Raw genomic sequence first — 11,541 nt, forward strand, 5'->3', positions numbered from 1 at the left:
GTCCCTTCACCAACTTAAGGTGACAGCTCACCAATGGTCAATAACATTGTGAGCTTGCTCTGCACTATCCCACAAGCCATCTGTCTGCACACCTCCATTCACTCCCATATTCTCCAGAGAAAGGACACATTAAAAACCGGAAGAGACCTTGGAGATCTATGGAGAGGTGGAAACACACAGGTAGAGAGGGAAGAAATTTTCCCAAGGATATCGAGCCAGCCATGAGCACAGGCAAGCCCCAAACCAGAATTCCAGAAGACTAGTCCAGTGCTTCTTGCAGAAGCAGAGACACATGGTGGAAAAAGGAAGGTGACTAAGGTCAGAAGACAGTCTCTACCACCTTAGTAACCACCACTCTCAACTCGGCTCTCTCCCACCCCTTCACGCCCCATTCCAAGGACAATACTGTTCTCACTGAAGTCACCAATGCTCCCCTCCCCCTCCCAAATTGACAAGCTCAGTGGTTCTGTTTTCATCCTTACATTCCTGACCTCTGCAGGATGTGACCCAACAATCCACTCTCTGTTTAAAACACCGCCTCATGGTTCTGCTCCACTGTTCCCAGATGCCTTCCTCCCCCCACACCTGCTCCTCTTTCTCCTCTTGTGCCTCAAGCGTTGCTCCCCAGTATGGCACTGCCCTTGATCCTCTTCTCATTGTATGTCCTCAAGACCTTCTCTGGGGGCTTGAGATTCAAATCTCAAGTAAGATTATAAGATTCAAATATGCTAGTCAGTGCACAAAAGCACTGGAAAGTGTTTATACCACTTTCCAACCTGCCCTTGGGTCCCAGGACTCATCATCCACTCGTTTGGGATTTCTTATGAAAGAGGTTGCTGTATTTCCTGCTTGATACGCTGCCCCCATGTTCTCCAGATGACAAGTTCAAGGACCACTTCCACAAGGGAGCTGTCTTAGGTTCCTACAGCCAGAAGCATCCAAGTAAAAAGCAGGCTGGTGGTGGGAGGGATGGAGGAGGTATACTATGTGACCTAACAGGGAAGACATACAGAGTACAACTTTGAGGACTTTATGTCAACTTCACTAAAAAAAAAAAATCTAATATTTGTCTTGTAGCTGAAAAAATAGAAATGTGACTAATGTTTCACAGTAGCTAATGCACATATCATTACAGCTGCTGTGAGCCTCACCGAGAGCTTCAGGACATTACCTGGGAAAGTATGCTCAGTCTTTGGAGGGTGCATTATAATGTCAGGAGGTATGTCATGTCAAGGAAAGGCACATGGTTCCCAGGACCCACCCACCCCCGCAATGCCAACCAACGACTCACAGATGGGACAATCTGTACGAAATGGATAAATTGCTAGAAACACACAGTCTTCCCAAACTGAATCAGGAAGAATCAGATAACCTGAATTGACAGATTATAACTAATAAAATTGAAGTAGTAAACATAAATTTCTCAACAAACAAACAAAAGTCCTGGACTGGATGGCTTCACAGGTAAATTTCACAAAACATTCAAAGAAAAACTAACACCGAGCATCCTCAAACTGTTTCAAAAATTCAATAGAAGGGAAGACTTCCAAGTTCTTTTGACATGACCAGCATTTTCTTAATTCCAAAACCAGATAAAGACACTATACAGAAAGAAAATTATAAGCCTATATCCCTGATGAACATAGATACTAAACCCTCAACAGAGGGTTTTACCATCAGCAAAATATATCCAGCCACACCTTAAAAAGATCAAACACCATGATCAATTGAGATTTATTTCAGGGATGCAGGGTCAGCACGATATTCACAAACCAATAAATGTGATACCTTACGTAAACAAAATGTAAGCTATAAGCAGAAAAAGCATTTTGATAAAATCCAGCATACATATATGATAAAAACTTACAGCAAAATGAGTATAGAGAGAACATACCTCAACAAAATAAAGGCCATATATGAAAAATCTACAGCCAGCATTATACTCAATGGGTAAAAACTAAAAGCATTCCCCTTAAGAACAGGAACAAGACAGAGATGCCCACTCTTGCCACTCTTATTTAACATAGTACTGAAGTCTTAGCCTCAGCAATTAGACATGAATAAAAAATAAAAGGGATCCAAATTAGAAAGGAGAAAGTGAAACTGTCGTTATTTGCAGATGACATGATATTGTACAAAGAAAACCCTAAAGACTCCATCAAAAATCTACTAGACTTAATAAATGAATTTGGCAAAGTAACAGGATACAAAATTCACATCAAGAAATCACCAGGCATTCTTATATACCAAAGATGAACTCACAGAAAGAGAAACTAAGAAAATAGTCCCATTTACCACTGTGGCAAAAAAAATTAAGATACCTAGGAGTAAACTTAACCAAGGAAGTAAGGGATCTATTGGCAGAAAACTACAGAACATTGAAAAAAGAAATAGATGAAGATATAAAAAGTGGAAGCATATACTTTGTTCATGGATTGGAAGAATTGACATCATTAAAATGTCCATCCTACCCAAAGCAATCTATAGATTCAATGCAATCCCCATCAAAATACCAATAACATACTTCACAGAACTAGAACAAATACTTGATAAGTTTATATGGAACCAAAAAAGACCCCAAAGAGCCACAGCAATCTTGACAAAGAAGAACAAAGTAGAAGGGATCACATTACCAGATTTCAAGTAATACTACAAAGCCACTGTAATCAAAACAGCCTTGTACTGGCACAGGAACAGACAGATAGCTCAATGGAACAGAGCAGAGAACCCAGAAATTGACCCAAGACAGTATGCTCAATTAATATTAGACAAAGATGGCAAGAACATACAGTGGAGTCAAGACAGTCTCTTCAATAAATGGTGTTGGGAAAATTGGACAGTTACATGCAAAAAAATGAAGCTAGACCACCAATTTACACCATACATAAGAACAAACTCAAAATGGATAAAGGACTTAAATGTAACTTGTGAATCCATAAAAATCCTAGAAGAAAATATAGGCAACAAAATTTCAGACATCATGCCCAGCAGAATTTTCACTGATGCAACACCTAAGGCAACAGAAACAAAGGAAAAAATGAACACATGGGACTACATCAAACTCAAAAGCTTCTGCACAGAACAAGAAACAACCATCAAACTGGAAAGGCAATCCATTATATGGGAGACCATATTGCCAATGATGCATCAGGTAAGGGGTTAATTTCCAAAACATATAGAGTACTCATACAACTCAACAAAAGAAAGTCAAAGAACCCAATTAAGAAATGGGCAAAGGGCCTAAATAACCACCTCTCCAAACAAGATATACAAATGGCAAAAGACATATGAAAAAGTGCTCAATGTCACTAATCATCGGAGAGATGCAAATTAAAGCAACTATGAGGTATCACCTCACACTTGCCAGAATGGCTGCCATCAACAAATCATCAAACAACAAGTGCTGACAAGGTGTGGAGAAAAGGGAACTCTAGTACACTGCTGGTGAGAATGCAGACTGGTGCAGCCACTGTGGAAAACAATATGGTGTTACCTCAAAAAGTTAAAAATTGAACTGCCATTTGACCCAGTAATCCCACTTCTATGAATATAACCTAAGATGCCTGAAACACCAGTCAGAAAGAATATATGTACCCCTATGTTAATAGCAGCACTATTTGCAGTGGCTAAGATCTGGAAACAACCCAAAGTTCCATCACTAGATGAGTGGATAAAAAAGCAGTGGTGCATGTCCACAATGGAATACTATGCAGCTGTAATAAAGAAAGATCTCTTATCCTTTGAGATGACATTGAGGGACCTGGAGAGTATTATGCTCAGTGAAACAATCCAAGCAAAGAAAGACAGATATCACATGATCTCACTTTTTTGTGGAATATAATGAACTAATCCAACTGATGAACAAAACTGACCCAGAAACATAGAGTAGGGTACAAACTGACAAACCTCAGAAGAGGAGGTTTTGGAGGGAAGAGATAAACCACAGAACTTATGTGCATGTATCCATAACCAAAGGACATAGGCAACAAAGCTGGGGATGTGACAGGGGAGGGAGGAGGGTGTCAATGGGGGGAGGGGGGGCAAGAAACATCTGTAATAAAAACAAATTAATGAAAATAATTTTTAAAAAATAAAAAAAAATTAAATGCTTCCCCTCCCCAGCCAGTGTGGCTCAGTAGCTGACCATCAGCCCATGGACCAATAGGATGCCAGTTTGGTTCCTGGTCAGGGCACATGCCCAGGTTGTGACCTCGATTTTCAGCAGGGGGCATGCAGGAGGCAGCCAGTCGATGTTGATGCTTCACTTTCGTTGATGTTTTATCTCTAGCTCCCTTCTGCTCTCTCTAAAATCAACAAAAACATATTTCAAACAATTAAGTTTCCCCTGAGATCAGGAACAAGACAAGGATATCCGCTTTCACCACACTTATTCAACATAATACTGAATTCTGAGCCACAACAATCAGAATAGAAGAGATATAAAAGGCACTGAGCCCTGGCCAGTTTGGCTCAGCAGTTAAAGCGTCGGCCTGTGGTCAGGAGAGACCCGGGTTCGGTTCCCGCTAAGGGCACGTACTTTGGTTGCAGTTTGTCCCCGGCCCTGGTTGGTCGAGCGGGTGGCAGCCACTCGATGTGTCCCTTCACATCGATGTTTCCCTCTCTCTCTCCCTTCCTCTCTCTCCCTCCCACTCTATCTGTACAAAAAATGGACAAATATCCTCGGGTGAGGATAAAAAAAACTAATATAAAAAAAATAAATAAAAGGCACTGAAATTAGAATGGAAGAACTAAAACTATCGTTCTTTACAGATAGCATGATGTTCTCTATAGAGAACCCTAAAGATTTCGCCAAAAACCTACTAGAATTAATAAATGTATTCAGTAATGTAGCAGGATATAAAGTTAGTATTCAGAAATCTGTGGCATTTTTATACACCAAGAATGAACTATAAGAAAGGAAAACAATCTCATTTACTATTGCTACCAAAAATTAAGGTACCTAAAGATAAATTTCACCAAGGAGACAAATGACCTGTACTCAAAAAAAAACGATAGGTCATTGAAGAAGGATATTGAGGAATATACAAATAGGTGGAAGCATATAGCATGTTCATGGGTTGAAAAAATTAAAATCATCACAATGTCCATCCTGGCCCTGGCTGGTTCGGCTCAGCAGTTATAGTATCATCCTAGGGACCAAAAAGTCACAGGTTCGATTGAGCCCAGGCCACATACCTCAGTTGTGGTTCACTCCCTGGCCTTGGTCGGGGTTGTGCTGAAGGGAACCAGTTTATGTCTCTCTCACATCAATGTTCCTCTCTCTCTCTCTCCCCTCAACTTTCCACTTTATCTTTTTTTTTTTAATCCTCACCCGAGGATATTTTTCTATTTATCTTCAGATAGATTGGGAAGGAAAGAAAGGGAGAGAGAGAGCACATTGATGTGAGAGGGACACATCGAATGGTTGCCTCCCACAGGACCCTGACCAGGGCGGCGGATGAACTGCAACTGAGGTACGTGTCCTTGGCCAGAATTGAACCCAAGACTCATTGGTCCACAGGCCAACACTCTACTGCTGAGCCAAACCACCCATCTGAAGATAAATGGGGAATTATCCTCAGGTGAGTATTAGAAACAAAACAATTTCCATCCTTCCAAAAGTGATCTTTAGATTCAGCACAATTTCTAGTAACATACCAATGGCATATTTCCCAGATCTAGAACAAAGAATACAAAAATGTATATGGAATCACAAGAGACACCACGTAGCTTCAACCATCTTGAGAAAGATGAACAAAGTTGGAGGTATCACAATACCAGATATCAAAGTGTACTGCACGGCCATTGTAATCAAAACAGCCTGATACTGGCATAAGAACAGGTATATAGATCAATGGAACAAAATGGAAAGCCCAGAAATAAGCCCACACCTTTATGATCAATCAATTATTGACAAAGGAAGCAAGAGCATACAAAGGAGTAAAGACAGTCTCTTCAATAAATGGTGTTGAGAAAATTGGACAGGTACATGCAAAACTATGAAACTACGCCACCAACTTACACCATACACAAAAATAAACTCAAAATGGATAAAAGAGCTAAATGTAAGTTGTGAAGCCATAAAAATCCTAAAAGAAAACTCAGGCAGAAAAATCACAGACATCACTCATAGCAATATTTTTGCCAATATATCTCCTGGGGCAAGGACAACAAAGAAAAAAATAAACAAATGGAACTGCATTAAACTAAAAAGCTTTTGCACAGCAAAGGAAACCATCAACAAAATCAAAAGGGAACCCACTAAATGGGAGAACATATTTGCCAGTGATGTGGGATTAATTTCCAAAAGATATTTTAAAAACGTGCACAATTCAACACCCGGAACACATACAATGCAATTTAAAAATGTACAAAGAGCTGCCCTGGATGGTGTGGCTCAGTTGCTTGAGCATCCTCCTATGCACCTAAAAGGTCACCTGTTCGATTCCAGGAACATACCCAGGTTGCAATTTCAATCTCCATTCAAGGATTGTAAGAGAGGCAACTGATCAATGTTTCTCTCTCTCTCTCTCTCTCTCTCTCTCTCTCTCTCTCTCTCTCTCTCTCTCTCTCTCTCCCTCCCTCTTTTTCTCTTTCTAAAATCCCGTAAAGAACATATATTATATTAAATAAGCAAAGGACCTGAATAGCCACTTTTCCAAAGAGGCTAAACAGATGGTCAATAGACATAAGAAAGGATGCTCAGTGTCACTAATCATCAGAGAGATGCAAGTTAAAACCACAATAAGAGAGCACTTCACACCTGCCACAATGACCACCATCAACAAATCAACAAACAAGTGTTGGCCAGGATGTGATGAAAGGGGCACCCTCATGCACTGTCAGGAATGCAGACTGGTGTGGCAACTGTGCAAAACAATATGTAGTTTCCTCAAAAAATTTAAAATGGCACTTCCTTTAGACCCAGTGATCACACTTCTGAAAATAAATCATAAGAATTCTGAAATACCAATTCGAAAGACTATATGCACCCCTATGGTCCTAGCAGTATTATTTACAAGAGTCAAGATCTGGAAACAGCCCAAGTGCCCATTAGGAGAAGAGTGGGTAGAATGCCGTGGTACATTTACACAATGGAATACTACATGGTCATAAAAAAGAAGGAAACCTCACCTTTGCAACAGCATGGATGGACCTGAAGATTATTATACTAAGTGAAATAAGCCAGTCAGAGAAAGACAAATACCATCTGACCTCACTTATATGTGGAATCGAATGAATGAAATAGAAACAGAGGCATGGATACATGGAACAGACTTACTAAAGCTGTCAGAGTGGAAGAGGGTTTGGGGACTGGATGAAAGAAGGTGAAGGGATTAGCCAAAAACTATATGTGCATAATGTAGGGACACAGACCACCGTCTGTGGGAGCTGGATAAAGGTGGGCAAAGAAGGAAAATGGGAATATCTGTAATACTAGTGCCAACAATAAATATAAAGTTTAAAAAAGTGAAAAGCAGAAACTAGACACCTTGTGACCATTATTGCCACTCTTTAAGCTGTCATTGTTTTGTACTTAACTAGCTATATTTCTCTATTAACTCAAGCAAAGTGGACCTTCCTTCCTTCCTTCCTTTCTCTGTCCCACCCTCCTTCTCTCCCCCCTGTTCCTTCCTTCCTTTCTTCCTTCCTTCCTTCCTTCCTTCCTTCCTTCCTTCCTTCCTTCCTTCCTTCCTTCCTTCCTTCCTTCCTTTCTTCCTTCATTTTTTTAATCCTCACCCAAAGATACTTTCCATTGATTTTCAGAGAGCAGAAGGGAGGGATCAAGGGAAACAGAGAGAGAGAGAGACATCGATGTGAGATTGACATATTAATTGGTTGCCTTCTGCCTGATCCATAACTGGTGCTGGAATTCAACCTGCAGTGCAGGTAGGTGCCCTTGACCAGAAATCTAATCGAGACCCTTTGGTGTGAATTGTGACCCTCTAACCACTGTGCCACATGGGCCAGGGTGCAAAGTGTACTTTATTTCCCTTTATTTTTATTATTGTTTCTTATACTTATTAATTAATTTTTTATTACAGATGTCCGTCCTTTTTCCTTTTTTGACATCTTCCTCCCCATTCCCATACCCATCACCTATCTTCACTGTACTATTGTCTCTGTCCGTTGGTTATGCATATATGCATATAAGTTCTTTGGTTTATGTCTTCCCACCCCATTCCCTCTGAGGTTTGTCAGTCTGTTCCCAACTTCCATGTCTCTGGATCTATTTTGTTCATTATATTCCACAAATAAGTGACACCATGTGATATTTCTCTTTCTCTGGTGGAATTATTTCACTTAGCATAATACTCTCCAGGTCCCTCCATGCTGTCTCAAAGGATAAGAGATCTTTCTTTCTTACATAGTGTTCTATTGTGTTCACAGCTTTTTTATCCATTTATCTACTGATGTGCACTTGGGCTATTTCCAGATCTTAGTTATTGTAAGTAGCGCTGCTATGAACATAGGGGTACATATATATTCTTTCTGATTGGTGTTTCAGGTTTCTTAGGATATAGTCCTATAAAATGGAATCACTGGGACAAATGCTCCCATCTTCATTATCTATTTCCTTCTACTAACTCTGGGTTTTTCTTTCTAAATATTTAAGTTGTAGGGTTAGACAGTTTATTAGAAATTTTTCTTGTTTCTTAAGGTAGGCTTGTGTCGCTATGAACTTCCCTCTCAGGACTCCTTCTGCTGTGTCCCATAGATTTTGTGTTGTTGTGTGTTCGTTTTCATTAGTTTCTAAGAAGTTTTTTATTTCTTTCTTGATCTCATTGGTAACCCATTCATTGTTTAATAGCATGCGATTTAGCCTCCATGAGTTTAAATATTTTTTGAGTGTTTTTGTTGTAATTGATTTCTAGTTTCATGCCATTGTGATCTGAGAAGATGATATGATTTCGATCTTCTTGAACTTACAGAGACTTTGTTTGTGCCCTAACGTATGGTCTACCTTTGAGAATGTTCCTTGTGCAGTTGAGAAAAATGTATATTCTGCAGCTTTGAGTGAAATGTTCTGTAAATATCAGTTAAATCCAGCTGATCTTTTAGGGTCTCCGTTTCCTTGTTACTTTTTTGAAGATCCATCCAGTGATGTCAGTGGGTATTAAACTCCCCTACTGGGGGAACTATTGCAATTGATCTCCTCTTTGAAGTCCTCCAGAAGTTTTCAAATATATTTTGGTGCTAATATATGTGGTACGTATATGTTTATCAGGGTAATATCCTCTTGATGGATCAATCCCTTTAATATCACGCAGTGACCTTTTTTGTCTCTTACTGTAGCCTTCATTTTGAAGTCTATCTTATCAGATATGGGTATTGCTATACCAGGTTTTTTTTTTTTCCCATCCCTTCACTTTAATCCTGTATCATTGTAGGTGATACTGGGGTGCATGGGTCCAGCTGGGATGTATAGGTCCCCAGGAGCTGCTACTGTCTGCTGGGGCTCAGCTCGCTATCTGCACTGCTGCTGCTGCTGGGGAATGGGACTCAGCTCTCCATCCTCTGCTGCTGCTTGGGGGTGGGGCTCAGTTCATGGTCTGTGCTACTGCTGCTGCAGATGAGCACATTGAATCCACAATGACCCAGGAACACTAAAGAAATAACAGAGCATAGCAGGCTCTTTTTGGTACCTTACTTGAATCTGGGTGGCACTAGAAGAGGCAAGAAAGATCCCACATAGCTGACTCTGTGTAATGTTGACCAATCAGTATCTTAGATGCTCTCTACTCTGATGTCCGCCTTAATTCTGGAGCACAGAGGGTAAAGCAGGTTCTTCCCCCAGAGCCCGCTTCCCAAGGTCTTCTCAGCAGCAGCCTGCGGCTTTTCCAAAGTGTACCTCTAAACATTTCTCCTAGAACTTGCCTTACAAGCTGGTTTTTAAAACATGACAAGCATACTTTATACTCTTTGACTATAAGCTACGAGACAACCACAGCAACGGAACATTTAGTTGAAGCCTCTACCTTTATCCTAATTAAGAATTCAATTATTTAAGTCTAGCTGCCACAATTATTAGGGGCATAAGATCACAAGGGTCCCATCTACAGGCACACGGACGCAGTTGTTTGACAAAGAAAGTACCATCCCATTGTGCGATTTCTGGGGAATTTGTGAACATGCTAGAATTTGTCACAGTGAGTGAGGCAGGGGACGAGTCACTAAAAGCATTTAGAGAGTAGTGCCCAGGATGCTAGACTTTCTGAGTGTTCCAGACAGTCCTAAACAAAAATCAATTGTCTCTCATTCCTTTGGAAAGTCCTACCAGGGATTCACAAAGAAGATAAACTTATGTATAATGATCTGAGCCAGAACTCAATGAATAATTTTCACAGTTTATCCTATATCAAAGGCCGCTAAGCATGAATAGGCAGGAGAAAAGACCGAGACTTCAGAAGATTAGGGTCACATGGAGAGGACCACTAACATGAGTGACGACCTCTGGTCAAGAGATCTGCCAGCCCTGGCAACACTACAGGGAGGAACCAAGACAATAAATTCTAGGCCCTTTCTCTCTTCCAATCCTCTAATAGGGTGTCCCGTTGTTTGAAACCCAAAGCCACAGGATACGAGTTCGTGTGGACGAAACCCATATAAATGTTGTCCCTATGGACACAATAGAATGGAGAAGGATAGAGGGGAGGTCGGGAGAGGCAGGTGAACGATGGCCAGCACAGCCCTTCCCTGTCCTGCTCTGTACCCTGTACTCTCACCTATGAAAACTGCCTCACCTACACACCTTTGTTCCGATCCTTCTGTTGGTTCAGCCAATGAAACTGGAAGTCAGGAGGAGAAAGCAGTCAGAGTTCTCCCTCCCTTTTCTGGTCACAGTTTGTGCAGTCGCTGAGTTCCTCTGTCTAGGACCTCAGCTCCTGTTAGTCAGCTCACATCCTGGGCTACAGCTCTTCCTGCTGTAGTCATATGGTTCATGTCCCTTGTCCCTTGAGTCTTAAGGTAACAGCTTCCCTCTATTATTGATTCCCAAGTGTGTCAACATGACCCTGGTCTCCATGGTCTCCCTGACCCTGCCCACATGTCTGTCAATAGGTCCTTCACTAATCTTCCTTCAGTTAAGCACATTAAGACTGCCTTCTGTTTTCTTCCTGTTCTCAAGTGATATGAGAATGAAGAAAAGTATGCATAAACATCAGCATGCTCAGAGTGGGTCGGATCAGTGTAAAGACACTGAATCTTATAGGGATACTCAGTTCTCTCTAGGTGAATAGGGGATTATAATCCATTCACAGTACTACCTTTCTCTAACAGGAGAACCTTGAGGAGTAGCAAGTTCCCCACTCCTGGAAGTGTTCAGAACTGGCAGGGATGCCACAGAAGGGACGGGAGTATCATTTGATGGAAGGGGAAGGTTAAACCACAGATACAGCCTCCATGTCTACTTCAGCCTTTAGACTCATAGTCTCTTATTCTTGGCAGTGTTTTCTAACACCAAGATGGTGGGTGTCTTATTTTGGGTTCCCCAAAGCAGACACTGATCAGCTCATGTCTGTGCCTCCCAAGGACGAAGCA

The sequence above is a fragment of the Molossus molossus genome, unplaced genomic scaffold (assembly GCF_014108415.1).
Source record: "Molossus molossus isolate mMolMol1 unplaced genomic scaffold, mMolMol1.p scaffold_m16_p_13, whole genome shotgun sequence".
In the NCBI taxonomy this organism is placed as follows: Eukaryota; Metazoa; Chordata; class Mammalia; order Chiroptera; family Molossidae; genus Molossus; species Molossus molossus.